Raw genomic sequence first — 24,295 nt, 5'->3', positions numbered from 1 at the left:
CTCCATGAGGTTTGTAAGGACAATATTAAGATCCTGTGTTAGAGTGGGTTCTCTCCTGTGTAGTTAAGCATAGAGTGACCCCTTTTGGACTCTGGATAAGAAAACTGGGTATTACTGTATGGGTAAGGCAGCCTGCAAGGTAGACTTTGATAGGATTGTCTACAAAAATCCAGGGTGCATTAAATGCAAAGTATAGTCAAGAATTTTGAGGTTGTGCTGGGATACCCAAATGGAAAATCTTTGTCATTTAGAAAAGTAAATTATATGGAGAGTTTTCTCCTTTGCAGTAGGATCATTTGTACGTGAAGGAAACAGTTGCATCTGTAGCACTCAATCAGCCAACTGTTAGATGTGTTGACTGCAGGTCAAGTGAGGCTTATCAGGAAGGTGCTAAGTTTTTCTTCAATGAAAGATGTTTTAGTGTTGGGCAAGTAGCTCCTGAAATGTTTTAAAGTCATGAGGGGCTGGTGCTGGAGCTGAACAAATGGCTGCTTTGGTGGAGGGTGATAATGAGACACTGAGAAATTAAACTTTTTTTTTTTCCAGAGGCTCTAATGTCCCCTCCTCTTCAGGCACTTATTTTTGTTCTTCCCTTCTGTAGATGAAGGTCAGACAAGACACACAGAGGGTAACTGAGATTTCTACATTTACTCAAATTACGGGAGGGAGACTGGTTCCTGGACACCCCAGAAGAATGTCCCCAGTATGCCCACTGGGACCAACATAGTGCTTTTTACTGGTAAGAGTGATGCAGCAGGGGTTGACCTGACCATTGCTGTTTTGGAGGGGGATGCTTCAGAGCTCTAAACTCTGTCTGCTTTGTAGAGGGGAACCTTCTTTCTGACTGGTGTGATTTGAGAAGAGAAGACACCCTATTGGAGGGAGGGAAGAGGGTTTACTCCAGTAATGACAAAGACCAGACACCTCTCAGTTCCACAAAGAATCAACATAATTCAGAAGCAGTATGAACCTTTGAAGTAAACTTGGAATATATGCCAGTGCCAAGTGCAGAAATTTCAGTATTGACAGTATTGGAGACCTGGTTGGTTCCCTCAATATAGAAGCCACAGATATGTCATTGATGGCAACTGTAAATACCAGTAGCAGTGTTGATGCTTCTTCTGGTGTTCATGTGGGTAGAGATGCCACTCTTGACTAGTTACTGGTATTTTCACACAAGGTGACTTGTGTGAGTGTGACTTTTGCTTTTTCCATGCTGAGCCAGAGATTGAGCTGTTTTCACTCCCATTAGGACACTTTCCACTCCCTGGAAAGCAAAGGAGTCAGCCCATATCCTGATATTTAGACCTCCCTTGCCTTGGTGAGGAAACAGTTCTGATCCTTAGCGCTAAAGGTTATAGTTGGAACTAAGGTGATTTTTGATGCCAGATCCCTAATTGGTGATGCTGAGGATTTTTGCCAGTAGAAGGAATTTAGGCTGGCTAATGAGAACTCTCTCTCCATGAAGGTTGTTAAGCTCTGGAACAGATTATCCAGAGAGGTTGTGGAATCTCCATCCTTGGAAGTTTTTAAAAGCAGGTTAGATGAGTTTGGGATGGTTTAAGTACAGGGTTGGACTAGGTGATCTCTTCAGACTCCTTCCAGTCTACTTTTCTGTTTCTAGGGTCACTGTTGCATGGGAGCACATCATAGCTCTCTGGTGGTCCTGAAAGAAATAAAGTTGTTGGGGTTTTTTGCAGTGTTTTCTGGGCTGTGCCCTTCACTTGTAAATAGTAATACTTCAACAAAAAAGTCTGATCAGATTCTCTGTGGCAGAAAATATGCAGACATGATGTCATCCTTGCAGATAGAAAGGGTTTACAGATCCACAGATCACTTATGTTCTTGAGGGTGTCGTCAGCACAAGGTTGCTGTCTGGGAAGAGAGCACTCATCCCAGGTTTACATGCTTGTGAACAGTAATGGCCTTAGGGGAGGACAAACTGGGTGACTGCTCAGGGCCCCACACTTTAAGGGGCCCAAATTTTGGGGGGGGGGTGAAGCGTTTGCAAGGAAGTGGCTCTATTTGCATTTTAACACTCAAATATGTATCTAATTCCCCCAAAGAATATTAAAAAGATCCACAGTACAACTGTGGTGGGTTAATATTTACCTGAGTACATACCTCTAAGGGACCCAAATGACTCTCTTGCCTAGGGCCCCAACAACCCTAAGGCCATCACTGCTGTGGATTAAGAAGATGTGCTAATCCTGGCTAATCTTGGCTTGCTTAGATTCTAAATCTGAAAAATGTTTCCAAATCTATTTTGGGGGAGTGAAATCAAATTCAGTTTCAAATGGAGTATCCCCCTCATCTTAGCCATTTGTGGGTAAAAGAAGCCTCAGGGGAGCAGTCCATAAAGCACAGGACCAGGCTGTCAAAGCTGATGTGCCTGTTGGGCCAAACCCTTGCTCCAGCTGCATTCTGCTGAACCTAAAGCCTGTGTTAATTAATGGCTGAGTCAGGGGGAGAAAGTTATGGCTTGGAGCCAGCCAAGGAGCAAGAATATGGCTGCCTGTCCTCGAGAACTGGAGCCACAAGAAGTAGTGTTTGGAGGTGATATCAGGTAAGTGCTTCTGCAGACCTTATCACCTTTCCTATGATTTAGGTACCTTTTTAGTTGTACCATAGTAGAGAAATAATGAGTACAGGTGCTAAGTGTTGAAATCATAGAAGGGTTACAAACAGTTGTGTTAACCAACACTAAAGTCTAGTTCCTGTCTTAATTATAGAAGAAAATTAGCATGATTGAAAGCTTCTTGCTTTTGGAGCAGCTTGATTGTATGTGCTGCTATACCTTTGACTCCTCCCCTTTATATCACTAAAGCACAGTGAATGCTAGCGTATCATGATAGCTAGCCCTGTCTAATTGCCCAGAACCAGTGTAGGGTATGATCCTCTACTCTGGCAGAATGCACAATGACTTCAAACAGGAATTTTGCCAAAATGGAACTTCTGGATTGGATGAAGAGTGAAGCCAATGTCATTGTCCCTCAAGGTAGGTAGTAGGCAGATACCATCCCCCCCCACACACACTGTCTGAACCCCCTGGTGACAGGATAGGCTGATATCCTGTGCATTTTCAAGATATATCTCTGTTTTTACATAGTACTCTGAAAATCAGAATCTCTGATTAAAAATGCCTCTTGCTGGTGGTACAACTAACACTGAGATTATTTTCACTAAAAGCAGTAAATGTTTCATGCACAAATTTACTTTTCCTCGTCTATGCTGACTTCACTCATCTGACAGGGAAGCAGCCTGATCTGTTTATAGTCAGTTCCATGTGCTAGCACAATGCTGCAGTGTTTGGCTCTCAAGCACCGCGGGCAAATGTTTAAAAAAATAAAAGTGTTCCATTGACATTTAAAAAAAATCATGAAAATGTTTCTATTAATATTAGCTGGTGTAAAAGCTTCCTTTAAAAAACCCCAATCCTACATTTGAGGCCTGAACGATTGACAAAATAAAGAGCTAGATTGTGGTTAGTGGGGATGTGGACTAAGTCTTCCCTGGCTGGCATAATGGACCAAAAGAATGACAGGCCCTGTGCTCAGGGAGAGCACAGAGCTGCTGCTGAGATGCTCCCTCTTCAGCAGGAAAGGAGGAATCAGGAACAGACAAAGATACTGCTCTTCTAATTCCCAGTAGCAAACTGTGCACAAGAGGAAGTTCCTGTGCATGCCAGAATGCTTCTGATCTTTCACACCGCCCCTCATGAAAGGCTAAGTGCCTTGAGCCCATTCTAAGCCACAGTTTGCATAGTCAAAGCATTATTAGCAATATTATAAAAATTGAGAGCCACTGCTCTTGCCAGTGTAGAACAAGAGTTACTGTCTGTGGAAATGTGCAGGTCTCTTCTCATTTGACAGGACCTTCTCAAGCCAAAAACATTCAGGGCAAACACTTATCATTCATGTAGCCACAGGGTTTCTCAGAAAGCCAGTTACAGATTTGAGGGGATTTTTAAGGGTTAGCAGTGTATCTTCATCAAGATTCAGTGGGGGCAAAATTCTGATCTCAGTTGTATTGCCTCTAAAACTGAATTACCCAGTTGAAATCAGTGGAATTCAGTTTTACGTCCTTGTAAATGAATCTAGAGTCTGCACTGGGATTTTGTGAAAAACTCCCAAAGACTGAGGGAATAGGAGGACACCCTGTCGCACTCTTGTTCTGTCTGTGCAGTTTCCCTGGGCTGAGAGAGATCCCTTGAGCTGCTTTGCTAATCTAGTTAATCAGAGCAAGGAGGATTATAGTAATGCCTACAAGGAGTCACTTGGGCTAAGCTGCCTGCCTGACCTAGCTGGAAAGGTTCCTGATGGATGGAAAGTATATGCTGGGAAGTAAGAGTCTGTGTTAAGACATGTCTATTGGTAAGTTGTTTATGATTAAACACAGTCACTTACTGTGGACTGAGATTAATTATTATTTAATAGTGAATAGAGCATGTGAATAAAGCCAGGAGCCACAAGGAGTCTGTTTTTTTTCTCCCACCAGCCAACACTTCTAGTGAATGAATCTGTCCAGCTGTGCTAAACCTGGCACTCCAGTGACCTAAGGAGTAACTGTAACAACTTTGGGAAATACTCTTAGTATAGGGGCAACATAAGCCTGATGTAGGTCGCTCTATGGCACCCTTCTGTCTCACTCCCAGCATAGGGCCATGTCAGCAGTAGGAAGAGGAGCTGTAGTAGTGCTGAGCACTCTGGCTCCTCAGAGCTGTAGAGACAGCCATGTAAGCCTGTTGTAAATTAATTATGCCCTGTGGCATAAAGCCATTTTGCCCTTTAAGTCCTGCACTGCACCTTCTGAGAATCATAGCACAGAGCCTGGCTTGTAGTGTTTATTATGCCTGTTTCTGGATACTCTGGTGAGCTTTGTCCTCCCCTTGATTATGTTGTAGGCCCAGTAAAAGAGCTGTGGTCCTGCACGCTTGAGGGCTTGGTCCTTAATGGCAGTGGTATATTGAAGTCTGAGTAGGTCTTGGGAGTTGTAGTCCAAGGGTCAAGGAGCCTTATCACAGGTAGGTGCAGGGTTCTATACAAAGCAAGCTTGTGGCTTAGCGAGCCCAGGTCAGTGTTAGGTGTGTGGGCAGAAGAACCAAGCTAGTAAGTGATGGAACGTGAAGAGGCCTCAGGGAGATCTAGGAAGGAGAAGTGAAGGGTTGTTTAGGAAGAGGCCTGGGTGAAGTCCTAATAGCCAAACAAGTCACCATGAAAATTAGACCCAGGGACAAGTGATGAAAATCCAGAGGCTGAAGCTGACAGTGCCTCACTCATTAGGGTTTTGGAGACTGGGATAGTGAGACCAGCTGAATTCCCTTGCACCCATGAGGTGTCACCAAGAGGGTGCAGGTATCTGCTGCCTGAGAGGGAAGAGGGCTTATGAGTCTGAAGAAGGATTGAAGAAAGTCATGTCCAGGAGAAAACTTGCTGAAACTCTATTGGGCTTATGGAAGCTCTAATTAAGGAAAAAGGTGAAGGATTGTTTTAGCTGGACTCTGTTTCCCCCTGGGAAGGGAAGGCTGTACATAGGGGTTTATACAGCGACCTTCATTTAGAATTGCCTAACGACAAGTTGCTTTAGTGTAGAAATTTTGTAGACTGCGGTGTTGTAAAACCAAGATACCATGTGAGGGAAACTTTGTGCTAAAGAGAAGAAAAATCTCCATCTGGAGAGCCCTGTTAGAGTAAGTTTCTTAGGAGAAGAATAATAGAAACACATTTGATTAGACTCCAAGTTTAACTTTTGCTTTTCCACCCTCCCCCCACAAATTATAAGCTATTTGTGAATATTGATTCAAACAACAATTCTGCCCCAAGAACATTTGTAAACAGTGATCTTCAGACCCATGCTGAGATCTGCTTGGGTATTCAGCAGTGCTGCCTTCCACTGTATTTCTCATCTCCTGTGGCTGAAGTGGCATGTAGGTCTGCAGCAAAACAAAAAATCTAATGCCAGGTTTCCAGAGGTTGAAAAACTAGCACATTGACCCACTGTGTGCCTGGCAAGAGATTTTCCTTTGCCTAAATATCATGCTGTCTGAAGGCAGTACAGTTGGTGCATAGTCCATTCCTCAGGGACAGCTGGCAAAATGACAGGAGATTTAAAAATGAATGTATTGTCAGCTTCAGCCTGGATGTAACCATCATTTTAATGCTAATGCACTTTCTTGTCAGCCAGCCTTCTGTCTGAATATAGAGCACCAAAGCATCTTAATATTTATGGGATTTTACTAGATTAGTTAAAAACTGAAGAAAGGGACAGTTCATCCAGTAGTGGGGGGTGTTAAAAATGCCACCTCAGATAAAATATTATGGGAGCGAGTAACTGTAAATAAGAACTTTGCCTATGAAATGGTTTCTTATGTGAATTTGGGATCAGGGCCAAGAGAACGTCTAGGTTCTGAGGAAATTTATTAGGCCAGGTCAACAGTATTTCTGGGACTCAGGAGATGGGGTGGCAAAGAATTTGCCTACTTGCATCGGCACTTCCGCAATTCCCTGCCCTCTTGGCAGGAATTTTACTTGTAAAAATTTCAAGATAGTGCTGCTTGCATTTCATATTTTCTGGTTCCTGGATTAATAGTCGGGGTGGGGGAGAGGCTGGGAACTTGTCTTTGTGCTGTCACAGCCTTCTGCTGCGACTCTGAGCAGATACTTTGGCCTCTCTGTGCCTCATTTCCTATCTGTAAAAGGTAATAATAGCAGTTCCCTGCATCACAAGAGTGTTGCATGGAAAATGCACTGAAGATGGATACTAGAGTGATAAGTACCACATGAATACAATAATAGAGCCACTGATGAACTGTATTAGTATGTAAAAGACCGTATGCTCCTAAGCAGCTACCAATGATGGATGATCCTAGTGAGGCAGTTCTCCCCTTTGAACACCATCACCTCATCTGGGTGGACACCTAAGTCCAGGTCCTTTCACCTGGCGAGTCAATTGCCCCATAATATCTTCCATTATGAATTGTCTACTGTAGTAGGTATATTGTGATCCTGGTTATGTAGTAAATATATTCTGACCCTGGTTTCTTCCATTTCAAAATTGGATTAGGGTTAAGATTACCTGGCTCTTCTTAGACAACTTCTTAGGGAGAAGAAAATAAATGGGGTTTTAGTTCCCCAAGTCGCACTGATGCTCATGTTTCCTGACCTAATTATCTTAGTGTCGTAAAACTTGTACTTTAGTTTAACAGAAGTTTAAGTATGCCTGTGGCAGATATTTTATGATATATGCATTAGGGATACATTGTATTGTGCTATATACAGTCAGACTTTCATGTGATCACATAGAGTACATCCATAGCCTGTTGGTAATGCACTTAACCAAAGTGTGGGAAAACTCTCCAACTTGAACTTGGTTTTGTATCTTTTTGCCATATGAGCTTCTTTGAATGTTTGTCCTTTCCTTCACGTGGCTATTGCCTGCTCCTGTACAGCAATTATTGCACTTACATATGTAAAATCTATTTTGTCTCTTTTATAACAGACTATTTACAGCATAAATACAAAAGCAGACAGTGCTACCACAGAGAAATAGCAGTGCAGTTGTGGAATTTTCTTTTTGCAACTAGTGTCTTAGATTAATAAACTATTGAATCTATCATGCAGGAATCTCAGGCATCCTGTGTAATATAATAGTAAAGCCTGTATATTTAGCTATCAAAATCTCTGTGCTGTGACTTCCCAAGCATCCTCATTACTTGTTGGCTTCCATGAACAATGAAGACATTGACCTCTTCACAGGACTAAGTTCTAAGGAAATGACCTTCCAAAATTATGTATGTAAACTGGGCTTCTGTACTATTATTGTACATATATGTGCACCTAGCCATTTTGCAAGCTGAACTATGGTGTTTCAACACGTGAATTTTTTAAACCAGTCCTAGAAGTTAAGGTTGTGTTATTTTTTCACTGGCATAAATGTGAACATTTATTTATTGACAGAGCTAGAGCTGATCATTTTCCCTAACCAAGGCTGAGGCATTAATCCCTTTCAAATGAAAACAGGATATATTCTGATTCTGTACATAAATTGGGTTAAAAACAATCAGTGTCTGCTCTTTGGCAGTTGTGGTGAAGTGCTCGCTCTCGCTTGCTCCCTCTCTCTCTCTCTTTCTCTCTGTATGTATACACCCCCCCCATATGCGCGCGCGCACACACACACACGCACACACACATACACACACACACACGAAAAGGGGCTGAACGCCCAGAAATTCTCTTGGCAGCCCTGCTGTCTGGTTAGAAAAGGAAGTGAGCTACAAAATTTGAACATTCAGTTCTAAGACTTGAAAGATTTCTGGATTTTATTACTGACTCAACAGGGTTTTCATTATGAATGTGGCCAAGAAGAGAGGTTTACGCAATAGGAACATATTGTAGTCAAACACATTTGTAATTTTACACATTGTTAAATAACTGAAATATTTAGGTAAACTTCTAAATGAATAAAAAGTTAAGTGTATGCAACTGTGGAGCAGGCAAACAAATACAGACGGATGTCCCACCCCTTATCCTTAGTCCACCCCCTGCACAAATGGAAATGTTAAATGCCAATAGGAGTTGTAATTGACTTGGATAGGAGCAGACTCGATATGTATGCATTTGACAGAGCATATATTAAACTTAGGTTGTTGATCAGTCCTTGAGGTGTCTGGGATGTTGTCAGCCTTTACTGTGACTTTCTTGCTCATAGTTTTTCCATGCCAGTGCAGTTTAAATTACATTTTGTGCTGAGTTTATTTTGTTTTCATTTTCATGTTGGTTGTAGAAAGGAAAATATTTTCAGAAGCAAATTGCCACCTAGATCATGAAGAAAACAAATGTTTTACAAATAGGCTATGTTTTCAGGGCTGACTACAGGGTATAAGCTGCTGTCCTCTTGCTGATATTTCACCCTGATTCAGTATAGGATCTGCTGTGTCACGTCAGACTGTAGGTCTGTTTAACTTGGTATCCCACCAATACTGATGCTTAGGAGGAATTGAAATCCCCTTCCCAGAAACAGGCTTCTGACTAATTTTGCACTTTTAGATGTGGTGGAAATTTCTTCCTAACTTAAATCCTGAAGAGTCACTCTTTCGTAGTTCTTTGTTCCCTCTCACATGCTGTCTTGCCAACTTTGTGTGCTAGGAAAATACTGTTGTTTCCATTTTGCAGATAGGAAACTTGAGGCACAGAGAAATGTCATGACTTGCCAAAGGTCACACAGGAAGACTGTGGTGGATCTGGATTTTCTTATTCCCAGGAAATTGTTCTAACAAACAGCCTGTCACCTGTCTGTATTCAGGAGGACAGACTGTTCATATTGCCTTAACTTGCAAAGCTACAAGTGGTGATAATGCTAATCAAATTCTACAGTCACGTATTTTGCCTTTCAGGCTTTCAGTGTCAGTGAATTCCACGGAATAACTAAAAATTATTTCTTTCTTTCATCATTCTGAATAATTAACTGCCTTCTAATGCTTTTGAAATCCCCCGTCATTATAAGTCCAGCCACATATCTAATCTTTTTTGTTGCTGTCCTCCAAACCTTTTCAGCTTGTACTGTATTTCATTGAGGTGACCAGAATTGCATCTGGGGAGGGTCTTTATGTCAAATAACCTCTGCATCATATCTTTTTCTATACTTGCTTTAACTGGCCTGTAAACTAGGCTGATGTCTTTGCTTACCGATCTACAGTGTCTCCCTAATGTCTGTTCCTCTGAGAATCTGAAATGCTCAAAGCACACAGGCATTACTGCGGGGAAGAAATGAATTTATGGCTTTATCTGCTCCCTACCCTACCTTTTGGGTGAGCTTATCTGGTTAGGGTAAGCCACTTGGTAGCAGCCCTTGCATTTTGGGAGTATGAGGGCTGTGACTGAGCTGTCTTTTATGCAGGAAAATAATTGGAGGCTGTGAGAGGCTCCTTACTCTATTCATCTCCACTTGTTGACTATCCAAAGCTAGCCATAGCTTAGGTCAGAGATGCTAAATAATAGCATTAGCATTTTGAAGCCAGTAGCTACACAGAAAAATAATATACCACCCACACCATAGCAAAACCTTGACTCACAAATGTAGTAAAGTTATATAAAATAAAGTCAATGAACATTGCTGTATGGGTTTGCACCATGGAGGTTTTTTGGGGCCCTTCTAGATGTGTAAGTAGAAGTGTGATGAGATCTGATACATGATCCACACACTTGTACTTCCTGCCATGCTGCATATGCATGACAGGAGGTGTGATTGTGGGATTGTGAATAAGAGCCCATCATGCTTTATTTTCAGGGCAGGGGTTGCCCAGGATCATGAGCTCCAGGGGGCCCTATGGCAGGGAGACTGCATCTGTTGAGATCTCCTAGCCGCAGGGATACTTGGAGCACCTCTATGGCTAGGATCCCTGTCAGCTGATGGGACTCCCAGCTGCAGGGACAGCTGTGGCAGCTCTCTGAGCTCCCAGGCTCTGGGGTACACATGAGCCCCTGGTTGGGAACCCCAATCAGCTGATGAGCTTCCAGCCACAGAGGCCCCTTGCCACATGGTGTGATAGTAAGGAGTCACAGAGTTTTACAGATTCATAGATCGGAAGGCACCTTGCAGTTCTTCTAGTCCGACCCTACTTCCCTTGGAAGTTGGTTCTGGATCCTAGCCACCCTGACTGTGAAACAGTGCCTTCTAATGTCTAGTCTGAACCTACTGTCTAACAATTTAGGGCTGTTATTCCTTGTTACTCCAGGAGGCGCTTGGGGGGAACAAGGTCTCTCCCAAACCCTGCTGGTCCCCCCTAGTAAGTTTATAGATGGCCACCAGGTCCCCTCTCAGCCTTCTCTTGTGAAGGCTGAACAGGTTAAGGTCCCATAGCCTCTCCTCATAGGGTCTGCCCTGCTGTCCCTAGATCATGTGAGTGGCCCTCCTTTGGACCCTCTCAATGCTGTCCACATCCCTCCTGAAGTGCGGCACCCAGAACTGGACTCAGTTGCGGCCTGACCAGTGTCACATAAGGGCGGAGGATCACCTCCCTGGACCTGCTTGAGATGCATCTGTGGATGCACGACAAGGTGCAGTTAGCCTTACTGACCGAGTCCTTGCATTGGCAGCCCATGTTCATCTTGGAGTCTATAATGACTCCAAGATCTCTTTCTGCCACTCTGCTTTTGAGAATAGAGTTCCCCAGCCTATAGGTATGCTGCTGGTTCTTACTACCCAAGTGCAGCACCCTGCATTTGTCAGTATTGAATTCCATCCTGTTCTCATTTGCCCACCCCTGTAACCTGTCCAGGTCCAGCTGTATGCTGTCCCTTCCTTCTAGCATGCCCACCTCACCCCAAATCTAGGTGTCATCCGCAAATTTAAACAGGGTGGTTTTCACCCCTTCATCCAAGTCACTAATAAAGAAATTGAACAGTGCAGGCCTGAGGACTGACCCATGGGGGACTCCACTGCTCACATCCCTCCAGGTTGAATGTGACCCATCCACCACCAACATCCCTGTAGTTATTCTACATATATTTTGTGGAATAACTTTGTAGCTTATTCTTTCATCAGTCATGCCATTGATTGAACGTATAGCTAGGTGACAACTTAAAACGTGATTAACTGGTTAACTGTGTCTTAAGTGTGAAGTGTAGATGGGGCCTTGGTTTTTTTTAAATCAAAGTCAGTTCCTTTAATGAAGGGATGCAGCTGGTTTTGTGATAAAGCCCTTACAGGTGACATAAGCTAATACTCTTTTCTTGCATAAGGAAATATATGTAACTAGTTACAAGTATAGCTAGCTGCAGTCAATCAAATGGAAGAGGCTGTCATACATGACAATAATCTGTAAGAAAACCGTTCAGGAACTTTACTGGGAAAGGGTTTGCAATTATTTGAACTGCACTTGTTAGAAGAAGGGTAAAGCTCTGATTCTGCTTATTATTAACATGGATGCTAATTAAAGTTCAGGACTCTGTGGAGCCCAAACTACTGCCAACCCTCATTTTTTTGGCCCATATAGAGTTGCACCTCTAGCTTTCAATTCCCTTCTTATTCCATCACAACTAAGATAACTGCAGTGCAACCGAGTGAAACTTTGGCCCATGTAAAATTACAGAAAACGTTTTTAGGGCACACCTTAGCATCTCACTTTATCCGGTACTTTTAGTGAATGGCAGTATTATTGCTGACCACAGCAACACCATTGCCCACCACTTTCCATTGGCTTCACTGCCTTCCTTAGTAACTAGAAGGAAGTTTCTAGTAACTAGAAACTTTCCAGCACAATAAATACAACTTCCTTCAAAAGATGTATTACTGGACCTACTGGCTCTTCACAGAACTGCCTGAGCAATACTGTTCCTTGATCAAAAAACCTTAGCAAGGGGCAGCACATTTTAAATGGTTTGCCCAACTAAAACTTGTAGCCTACAACTTAGTTGGTGCTGACAACCAGGAACATGTTACACACTGCATGGGCATTTGGGATGCTGCAGTTGGTTAATCTAGTTATCACTAAGGGTTGAACTGCATCACCTAAATTCCCCTCAGGGAGTACCATGTGCCACAAGGTTAGGACTATAGAAGAGTTAAATTACCCTTGGTTGTGAGGAGAGGCAGGAGGACCAGGCCCTATAAGAGCTAAAATGACTTGAAGCCACAGATTGGTGATGAGTTTGAATGAAATACTGTCTACATTCTTAAACACCCCTAGGCCTTTCCTGCTCCCTCGACTGGATTTAAAAGGGCACTTCCATTTGAAATCAAGTCGATTTAATAACAAAATATTGCTACTTACACCTGAATTTACCTATCAGTCTTTGTCATGTTACTCTCACATTTTCCAGTGTGCTTTCAGTGTTGTTTTTATTGTGTTGCTTTTCTAAAGACAAGCGGGGGAAACTTGACTGTACAGAGGAAAAAGTGACACTGATTCCACCAAAAGCTCCAAATAAATGGTCGGAGAAAACCCCAGAAATATCTTTTCCTCTAATCTCCATCAGTTTTTGTCATTTTAGGTGTTCATAACAGTAGTCTTTTTTTAAAAAAAAACAGCTTGGATGAATGTGATTTCTGAACTGATGATGTTTTTTAAGATAGCAAATACATATCAATAGTATAAGGAAAAAGACTCAAATATTTTAAAATAAATAAACATTCCTTGGAAAATATGAAAATAGAGTATTTAAAAACACCAGACAAACTTTGGTCTCTAACACCCTCTCTGTCTCATCTGTCTGACAAGTATCTGAGCTGCCTGGCATATTAAATCTTACATTCCTTAGCAGCCTGGCCACTAACCCAGAAGGGTTGGGGACATCCGAAACCCTCCATAGCGTGACAGTTCATATAAGGACTTCTCTTGCTTGCACATGTGCAAATCAGGTTACAAAACAGATGTACTGAAGCCCATGGAATTACAATCAGAATCAGGTTTACATACTAGATATTACATACATAACTGACCAGCTTGGGCATTAGAGTGACGGTATCCTCTGGTCTTCCACTGCAGGAACCTGATGGCTTTGAATAATAAGAGTTAAAATAATAGTGTGTAGCTTTCTCATCGTGCTTTTGATATCAAAGTAAGTAATGCTCGTCCACATTTTATAGCAGACAGACAGAAGAAGCAGTTTGATTAAGGTCACCCAGTAAACTTGTGATGAAGCCAGGAGTAGAACCCAACTTTCCCCAGTGGCTGTATTGTGCTGTTTCCAGAATGACTAAAACTTCCAATGCCTAGAGTCAGTATGCTGTACTAGGAAGGTAAAATGGGGTTTGGATAGGTAAGTCATGTTTATGTAGCGTATAGGTTGGGGAAGATTGTCTGAATGGAGTTATGGATTCTCTAGTAAAAGGTTGCACTTGAGAAGTGTTGTTCTGTTATTTAAGTAGCCTAAGCAAGAAAATATATGTACTCTATAGAGTCATTGTTGTGTAGCTCCTTGTTTAAAAGGAGGTTTTTTGAAACTTACCTCCTCACAAAAATAGCATAAGTGGAATAACAATTTAAATTAATTATAATGAGATTTTTTGTAGGTAAGTACGGGGCTCCAAACAAGATCAAATAACATAAACCCAACACCTTCTAAAAAAGACTAGTGCACCAGCTCTCTGTAAGCACAGAAGAACAAACAAAATGTAGAGTTTTTGTGTCAACTCTAGTTTGACATACAGAATTTGAAAAAAAATTAAAACTATTCTATTTAAATGTAAAAAACATCTGAGACTTCAGTCAGAGCTCATGCTCAATCTGCAGGTTTCATAGATTCGTAGATGCTAGGGTTGGAAGGGACCTCAACAGATTATCGAGTCCAACCCCTTGCCTAGGGGAAAGAGCACTGGGGTCAGATGACCACAGCCAGATGCCTATCCAGCCTTCTCTTAAAGACCCCCAAGGTAGGGGAGAACACCACCTCCCTTGGAAGCCCATTCCAAATTTTGGCCATCCTTATTGTGAAGAAAAGGTTGTACCAGAACTCCAAGGAGGGATAAAAGTGACTTGAAAATCCACATAATACAGAGGATAAGTTGCTTCTGGACCAACTGAGATCAGCTGCTGTAAGTTGTACAGACTTTTGATAGGCCTTTGGGGTTGTCACCAAGATTACTGGAGTGCAGTGTGTTGTAGCCACAATCTTTTCTAGTTCACTAGGTTGCCTTTGCATCCTCTGTGGTAGGTGTAGTGTGGAGCCTGCTACAGTTGAACAACATAGCGAAAGCCCACATTCTCTCTGGTTCTTTGCCTTCCCCCCTCTCCCAGCCCACCTGCATCATGTTACTTCTAGATATTCTAAAAGAAAGCACCTGCCCTACCAGAGAAATGGCACATGTATGTACCTTTTGGGGTAGGCTTGTTCTGTTTTGGGAAAACAGATCCAAAGTGAATTTGTGATGGAAAACCAGTAACTACTTTAACAAATGGGAGACCACTGTCTCTCCCTAATGAAAGAAAACATTTCAACTACAACAATAAATCCACTGGAAAATCCAAGTTCGTGCAAAGAGTGGGGTAAATGCAAGCTTTTTATTTCCCCTGTGAAAACCAGCACCTGATGTGAGGTAGAAATTTTAAATTTAGTTTCCATAAGATTCTTCTGAGACTTCTCATTTTTTGTTATCACACACATTGTGATATATAGAGGGCTTTGTAAGTCAGAGGGAAGATGATGCAAAAGATTGAGGGCTATTTTATAAACAGTGGGCCACAAGTAAAATAAAAAAAAAAGCAGGTTTGGCATGTGCTGAATCCATTCCTTTCTGTGGAGGAAGAAATAATTTCTTTCACATATAACTGAGTTTTTTCACAATGTGCATTGCTCAAAGCAAGAATAATTGCCTGGAATCCCCAACTCCCAGTACTCTCTGCACACTCCCACTTCACCTCACATTCCTTGAAATGCACAACCACGAACAGCATCTTCTTTAGAAATATGAGACCTTGCAGGTCTGCAGTGGAATTTGCACTCTCTCAGATGCACCTCCTGGCAAGGTCCCTGGGTCAAGTACTGCAAGCTGCAATAATAAAGCCTGGCTACGACTGACCAGGGCCTGTTGCTGTCACACACTTCTCTAAATTACCTATAAAATCCTGAATGAATTAAGGGTGATTTTATACTCTAGGAATAGAGTATAACTCATTGCCATGGCATCTGCAACCCTGAACACTATAGACAGCAATGTCCTCTAGAAAACCTCTCAGGATCTGAATGCTTGTAATGTACAGTATAAAGAAAACAGGTGATGAACTCTGGATATGACAGTAACTTAGATCAGTGAAAGTGTCATACAGTTCTGTAAGAACTAATAATAACTGATACTGAAGTCAAATAGCGTGCTTCTAGATTTTGAGTGGCTCTGGAGATGCGAGAACAGATAAGAGAGTACTAGTAAAATCAAGATACAAGGCTAACTCACTTTGGCCACCTGTGCTGTGCAGTATCTTCAAGACATTGAATATGTGTTGGAGTTCATGTCAGGTAGCCTACTCAGCCTACTCATCCTGCTATTTCGGAGGAAGGCTGACAGTGGCATGCTTGTGAGGATTCCTCAGGCTTCTTCTACAGCAGTCCTGCTTGCGAAGTGAACATAGCGATGCACACAGTGCTGCGAAGTTTGAATCTCATCTTTCGGCTCATCCTGGCTGGCGAGCCTTACAGTCTTAAAATAGCAATTATCTAAGAGGGAAAGTCCCACAAGTTCTTGATAACTGGGTTATAAAAATAGTCATTAGTGCTTGTATGACTTCCAAACAACTCTTGATCCACATTCTGGCTAAGCCTTTTGGAAATGTATCCATCATCAAGTAAGTGATGCAAGCGTATGGACCAACTGGTGGCTGAAGTTTCACTTAAATCTGCCTGGCATCAAGCCAGTTATTTTCCTGTTTGCAGGTTAGGGAAGGTGTAACTATAAACATTATATGACCACCACATCAAGCAAAAAGCCCAACCCTTGTATTTGTACTTGTGACATGAGAGTGTCACAAAGAGTCTCATGGACCCAGCGGGACAGCCTTCCATCTTCAGCTCCCTCTGTGCAAGAATGAAGTTTATTTCCTACCTATGGGGCTTTTTACCATCTTGTACAATCTAAAATTTTACCAGAGCCTGACGAAGAGACTTTGATCCTGAAAGCTTGCAGAAAAGGACAATTTTGTTGCCATTTTCCAGTTGGTCTAATAAAAGGTATCATTTTGGAACCAAGAGTTCTAGTTCTTTGTATGTCTTCTTGTCTCAGACCAACACGGGGCTACCAATTACACCCCCCAACCCTTGTACTTGCATTTTTCCAATTTGGAGGTAAAGTATGGGGCAGTACTCTGAGGTACATTATCTGCCCCCTCAATCATCTTATATTTTCTGGACTCTCCCACTTACTTTTTTGAATGCTCCCACCAAAATGTGGTCCAATCTTTTTTGCTTTCTTTCCTTTTATTTTATATGTTCATTTTATAATGCCTGTTACAGTAGTATCTAATCATGTTTCTTTACAGTAGTGATTAATTTGATCAGCTTGAATCCCAGAGATGCAATGACATCAGTGATGCTAGTGCAAAAGAATGGAAGTCTTAATAAGCTTGAATGACAGGGTATCCTGTCATCTACTCATTGGGGCTTTGTCTGAAGAGGGAGTGCTAGTGCTATTTTAACCTATTTATACATGCTTAAAGTCTAGGTAATGAATATATTTAGGCCTTGCTGTAATCCCCATTGAAATCAATGACGAACTTGATGAGAGGTGGATCAGGTACTTATCTGTTTGACAAATAGAGCCGAAGGACCCAATTCCTAAACTTATGGTACATCTGTTGAGACATTTGAAGTTTGTCTGGCAATGATTGCAGGATGTGGGCCTGAATAAAACTGGTGTAATAAAATAAAAAATCGTTGAGCATCTTAGTTTTGAGGCTCATTAAAATATAAACATGGAACTACCAGTATTTCAAACAGGCAAGGATAAAACTGTTTTTGAAGGAAGGCATGTAGACATTTTTTCCCAGCAAAAACAAAAATTAGATTTACAAACTTTTGTTAGTATAGTAATGTTGATTAAAGTTTTTTTAAAAAAGCACTTTATGCTGTTTTAAACTGTGGCTGTGCTAGGAAGCTTTGCCAGTAGGGCTATATCAGCCAGTGTTATCTAATGTGGACCTGCAGTAAAGAAAATAAACATTCAACATTCCTTAATGTTATTCAATAGTATTATTTTATAATAGTGAACACTTTCTGTGTGTTTTAGCTGATTATAGACAAGGACCAAACCTCAGACCTTTAAAGTTAGTCTTGTATAGGCAGACAAAAGCCATGTGTAGTTTAGACAAATAGAAATAACTTGGTTTTCAAAGGTGCTGAACATCTCAGTTACTATTAAAATCAATAGGAACTTCAGGAGCTCAGCATCTTTGGAACTGTATCTTCTACTGAGGACCCGGCGGGCCTGATCCTGAAATGAAAGGTGAGGAAGCCTTCACCTGACTCCTTATTTGCAGGTGTGAGTTCTAGGATTGACAATCCTGATTTTAGGTTTCAAGGTTTGAAAAAAATGTTTAAGCTGATTTTACAGCTGAGTTGTGCTATGGCTGGATTGAGAAAACTGAGGCTCAGAGCAGGTTCCTTCAAGCAGTTTTACTTTCTGCTTTTACTTTGATTCAGTTTCACAATATTTCAGCTGCTTTTGGAATGAGATAATCTGTTCTTTTCAGAACTACAACTGGGTATTCTTTTGACAGTTGATTTCATGCCATCTTTGGTACCCATTATATCTTACCTATAACTCATTTTGAGACATGAACAGATATTCTTTAACACATGGCAAAGTAATTTTGTCCCTGAAGAATTCAATATATATATCATTACTGACTGCATCCCAGAGCAGGTGTCCATGGAGAGGGATGACCATTTTCCATCTGTTTGTTTTATACTTTGGCTTATTTGTCACCATTAAATGATTACTTCAGTGACAGAACTCTCAAACTATGCATTACTGAATTTCTATTTCAGCTGGAGAGCAAGATGATAGCCCTTTGGAATGTACACTGTTAAGGGAAGAAAAATGAGGACAAAGTAGGGGCTTTTGGTTTCTGATGCTTTTGCATGATCATTTTTTAAAAATATTCTTTTAAAGTTTGGTAATGATTCCACACTCACATAGGCCCAGCTGCCCCATGAGTTCAGCCTGTGATTAAACTGATTTAAACAGAAACCAGAGCAGGGATGGTTGAATGAAAGATTTTTACTATAGGCCTCTGTCCTGCAATTGCGAATACATGTGTAAGGACCAATGTGCCCAGAGTGGGTCCAAATTAATTAAATGAAGCTGTATAGAGGAACAGCAGTCTACCCCCGTACTTCCAGGAGTGGCATGTCAAGTCTGACTCCAGCAGAGTTCAGTGCTCTGCATTTCTGTTTACTTAAATAGGAGGTAAGAATGGCTAGCCCTTGACAAAACCAGGGATTAGTAGTGTGCAGTGGTCACATGCAGATTTGAAAAGGCAGCTTCTGTGGGAAGATAAGGTTGTTAAAATGACTATCAAGATAGGGGAATCAGATAGTTTAGGGATTTAAGTAATGGGGCAGCCTGTCGCTTTTGGGGCACTGATTTCCATTGAGTTCAGGATGGCAATGACTGGAAGCATTTCACATTTGACAGCCTCTTGGCCTTTGTGAAATGTGTCATGGTCTCAGGCCATTTCCTTGTGAGCAGGAGCTCATATCTCAGAGACTGCCATTGCAATGGGCTATAATTGTGAATGACAATTTCACTGGGAATCTGAACCACAGGAGCCAAGAACTAGTGATGGAAAACAAAAAGAGTTTATTCTGATAGATAATTGCCTGGATTGGGGTTGAAAGATACTGCTGAAACAAAGCCTTATTCTGTCCTAGTTTGGTGCCTAAATAAAGATCTGTCACCAGACCATTTTCACAAGTATGAAGTACCTTTTCCTAGGTACCTTTCCCCTTATTCTGTCCTAGTTTGGTGCCTAAATAAAGATCTGTCACCAGACCATTTTCACAAGTATGAAGTACCTTTTCCTAGGTACCTTTCCCACAAAGTTACAACTCCTACTGTAAGGGGTGTCTGTTGTGTGCCTACCTGCTAGTTTCCTTCATTAGAGACTTCTTCTGATGCAGGACAGAAGTAGCATAAAACCAGGACGTATTCCAATGCATCCAGTACTTAGAGCAGAAAGGTGAACCACCAGTGTTTGTGGGATAGATTTGTGAATAGTAGTGGAGCACCCACTATTAAAATTCATCGTCTGTGATGTGTGTGTTGCACAGCACATTGGAAAACTTGTCCTGAAGTGCTGTAGATTATGAAGAAATGAGCAGGAAAAAAGATTAATTGTGAGATGCGTTTCACACTGTTTACACAAAACAGGGACCCCACCCTACCCACCTAGAAATATGTGAAGCATTTTTTGAGTCAAGAACTGGAAAGTATCAGAAAAAGAACTGATGGTTAGAGAATATATTTCAAATATTTTAAAGTAAACAGAGTCTGTTTGATGTTGCGGGATTATTGAATAAATTGCATGTATGACACAGCGAGTGGTAGGATAGTATGGTCATTACTAATGTTCTTTGAATATTTGGTTAACCACTGTATAATCCTACTACATACAGTAGCCTTTCCAGAGAGAATTTAGATCTACCCTTTGGGCAGGATAAACTGTTAGTTTCTTGTTTCAGCAGCTTTTCAATTTTTTGATTCCAATGCTAAAAGCTTTCCATTTTGGAAAAATCATGTCCTTTTGACTTGACTCTAAAGAATTGTTCCATGCAGTAGCTTCCTAGTAATAAACTGGGAGGTTACCTCCTGTACATGGGAGAAGAACAGGTAGGGAACGTCTGTCAGAATTCGGAAGCCATAATCTCTACTGCAAAAGTGGAATTCCCTTTTTTCTACTGAGTTCAGCAAAATGCACACAGAATGCATTAACAACAGTGAACTTTGCATTTCCAGTCAAATTCTTGTAGGGATATTAATATAAAAAGTTACTCATCTCTAATTCTTCTGTTCTTACTTTTTTCTTTTGACATTTCCTTGTGTTTTATCCTTCTCTTTGAAATACTTCATGGCAAAGTCTTCCTTGAGACTATCGGGGAGGATGCACAATAGAGCTGTGCAAAGCTTCAGTAGCTGATTCGATTTGGACGAGATTCAGCCCGATTCAGCAGCTGAATCTCTGAATCTGAATCGAATTGGGAGACCCATTAAAAGCTCCAAATCAAATTGGAAGGCTCCGAATTGATTCAGAGAGGTTCGGCACCAATTCGGATATTCAGCCATAGACTATACAGGCAGCAGTCCTCAACGATGCTGGACACAGCTGCCTCCAGCTGGTAAATCTGTTGTGGTGGACGGAGTGGGGAGGGAAGGTGGGGAGGGGCAGATCAGTGCCCCCACAGCGAGGGAGGGATTGCGGCTGGGGCAAGCTGCCCAGCTGGGGCGGGGAGGTGCAGGACTCAGGGAGGGGGGCTCCTGTGCCTGCACACCTCCAAGAGGGCATGGGAGGAGGAGTGTGCCCCCAGATCTGCATGGGGCAGGCTGGGCCAGGCTGCACTCCATGGGAGCTTAGCCTTAGCCTTAGCCACTGGGCTATGCTCCACAGAGCAGGTGGAGCCAGGACTGTGCCCCAGGTGGCTAGCCCCAGCCACAGACCGGAGCGCATCCCTGGCTCCGTCTGCCCCGCAGAGCTCAGTGGAGAAGAGGCTATGAGGGGGCTGCAGCCACCCTGAAACTCCCTATAGCCCCTGCTGCCAGCCCTGCCTCAATCCAGGTGCACACGCCCGCCCCCATGTCCTGCTGCTGGAGCGGCTTCTGCCACTGCACGCTGCTTGTCCGAGGCAGCATAGCCCCTGTTCCTTTCATCGCCTGTCGAGAGCACAGTCCGGCCCAGCCCGCCTTTGCAGATCCGGGGGCACACACGCACTCCCATGTCCTCCTGGACCAGTGGCGAGAGCCACTGGAGGAGCCACCAGAAGAGCAGCTCCCAGACTGGTGGCGCATGTTGGCGGGAGCACCCATCCCCCAGTACCGTACCACCCCACCCCGGCTGGGAAGTTTGTTCCAGCCCCAATCCCTCCCTCACTGTGGGGATGTTGATCTGCCCCCCTACAACCCTTCCTTCCCCCCGCCACCCACCACAACAGACTTACCAGCTAGGGGCAGCTGTGTCTAGCGTCAAGGACTGCTGCCTGTATAGTTTATGGCTGAATCTCCGAATTGGCATCAGATTTGAATCCAAAGCAAATACTTGCTGCTTTGCACAGGCCTAATGCTCGACTGCATGTTATGTAGAATCAGGGAAGAAGTTGATCAACTTTGCCTTTAGGGTCTGACACTTCCTTGCAATAGCGTTCTTGCTTTCAACATTTCAATATAAACAGTATGAGATTTCTTTTCCACCTAGTTAAAAGCACTGACCACTGGGGAATGAGGGCTAGATGCTTCTGCAAAAGGTGAATGCTTCCAACCCAAAGACTGTCTAGGCAAATAGACATTTCTGGGGCAATACTCATGCACAGCAGTATTGACATTTCTAATAAGAAAAATTAGACTTATCAAATGTTATAAACAACTATTATTAATATGTTTCTTTCCTTTCCTAGAATGACTGTAGTTAGAAGTAGAGATGGCCTGTTACCCTTTCCAATAACTGTTTTTATATAGACAGTTCCCTTAAATTTGTTAGGTGCTTTACAGGAATACAGTTTTCCTTTTGAGCAAGGTCAATAGCCAGAGATCCTACAGTGAAGCGTTGGGAAAGCTTCAGTGAAGAGGTTTCAAACAAAAGTAAGAGAAGGGAGTGGGGGAGATAGGAGTGGGGGATGAGAGCAATAGTTATATTAGCATGTGACTCAGGTTGACAGGAGCACATCTTGCAAATCTGCTGCAACTAATAGCATTTGGTAAGTATTCATTTGTTTTCAGTTATCTCACTTGTGCAGGCAGTATGGTACAGGTGAGGTTTAAAGAGCGATGTAAAAGCAGATAAGCAGCAAGGGCTTAGCAAGGTGTTCCATAGTTTGGGATTGTGTGTATGAAGAGATAGAAGTGGAAATAAGAAAATGAACAGGGTCTCAAAACAGGAGTCTGGAAGTGGATCAGCAAGCAGGAGAGATATAGACTGGGAAAGGCTGAGCAAGGTGTTTGAAAGAAGAACAAGCGTACAGAGCTGCACATGAGGTAAGTTGTCATAGCCCCACTGAAGGCAGTGGGAGCTTTGCCTCTGGTCATCAGTTGAGGGTCTGCCCCAAGACCCTTGAATATGAAGAAAGACAGCAAAGAGACTCAGAAAGAAAGTGGACTGATGAGCAGAGTGGTTAGCAAGGAAGGTGATTTTTCTTTGTAGGGGTAGCAGATGTGGATATGGAGTTTATCACAGAAGGCAGTATTGTAGTGAAGGCAGGAAGTTATTAAGCTGTAGACCAGCCAACTTGGGACAGAAAGGCCAGGTTGGATTTTCAGGTATATTGTGGAAGAAGAAATGTGTTGGATGGAAGAAGATAAGGAAATGGAGGTTGATGGAGCAGCAGGAGAAGATTTAGAAGGAAATGAGGATTCAGGCTGTCACCTGTTGAATGATCTGTATGGTCTAGCTTTCAATAACACTTTTGATTTATTGCTCGCTGTTCATTATTGTGAACTCAGTAGGAAAAAGTCCAGAATACAAAAACCTCTGTCACCATTAGTACTAATGTGGTCCATTCTTGGTAGTTGCAGCAGAAAGACAAGGACATGACTAAGGGACATAGAAGCTAAGATGTCCTAGGGGGTTTGAAGAACATTACTAGGATAATTTGGGGAAACTTCCTTTGTAATGGCTTGTACTGTATTTGTGTGGATTAGTAGAGGACTTCAATCAGTGGCCATTAATTCAGACCCTTTCATCAGCCTTAAATCCATTAATAAATGTTAAAAATATGTAGTATTCTCACAACAGCAGTTGTCCCGTGCAGCTGTTTCTAAATATGTGTAATACATTTTCTATGACGATAACTCATTCATAGAAAATCCAAAGTTTCAATCATATATGCAGATAAATTAGCTACTTATAAAACCAACTTACACAGCCATCATTACCTAGGTGGCTGCACCCTGAAGACACCACTTCAGTCATTAAATCATCATAGCAGAACGAATATATCCAAAAGGCCATCCAAGTATCCTTTTGTTGGATATACAGTGCACCCAAAGGGCATCCTGCTCACTCAAAATTTACAATGACTTAGGACAATTAATGCCACTATTCCTAAGTATTTTCTATGCTACAATGGGTTAAAGAAACCCATTCACATTTAAATAACCTTATATACCCCTGAAAGGCTTTTGAATTTACCCTTTTTTTACTTTCTTCAGTGGCTCCCACTTTATCCTTTTATTTAGAGGACTATACAGTGAGCCCTTGTCCTTTCATCACAGACTTCTCATTCAGCAACTGATGATTTCCTTTAGCCTGTGCTAGATGTTACTCTTTCCGTCTGAGACTGTCCTGCTATTTCAGAGGTCTTCACTTTCTCATATTCAGCTTTGTCAGACTTTTCCTATAAATTGCCTCACAAGACTGGTTGTGAAAAATGTCATAGGTTTTATTCAAGAGCTTTTCACCTCCATCACCTTGTTCCAATTACATAATGTAAGCTTTGGTGCACTATTTTGTTGGTCTGTGTGCTGTATCATTGTAAACTGCATTAAATTGTTAATAAAAATAAATGTTAAGATTTGTCAAGAAATTTCTGTCCAACGTACCTTTTCACATTTGTTATTAAGAGTAGCTGGCCTTTAAAATCCAAAGGCCCTGTTTATGAAAGAC

The 24,295-nt window shown here is 42.1% G+C and overlaps 1 protein-coding gene across 1 annotated transcript in view; it reads left to right on the top strand.

The window, feature by feature from the left end:
- The window catches only part of LOC149863649 (uncharacterized), a 37,424-nt gene that overhangs the window by 7,650 nt on the left and 5,479 nt on the right, over positions 1–24,295 (top strand). The gene's annotated exons all lie outside the window — the stretch shown is intronic.

This window comes from Crocodylus siamensis, chromosome 5 (assembly GCF_052110815.1).
Source record: "Crocodylus siamensis isolate JL-2025a chromosome 5, ASM5211081v1, whole genome shotgun sequence".
In the NCBI taxonomy this organism is placed as follows: Eukaryota; Metazoa; Chordata; order Crocodylia; family Crocodylidae; genus Crocodylus; species Crocodylus siamensis.
The sequence above is the reverse complement of the archived record's forward strand: the minus strand, read 5'-3'. Positions and strand labels throughout refer to the sequence as shown.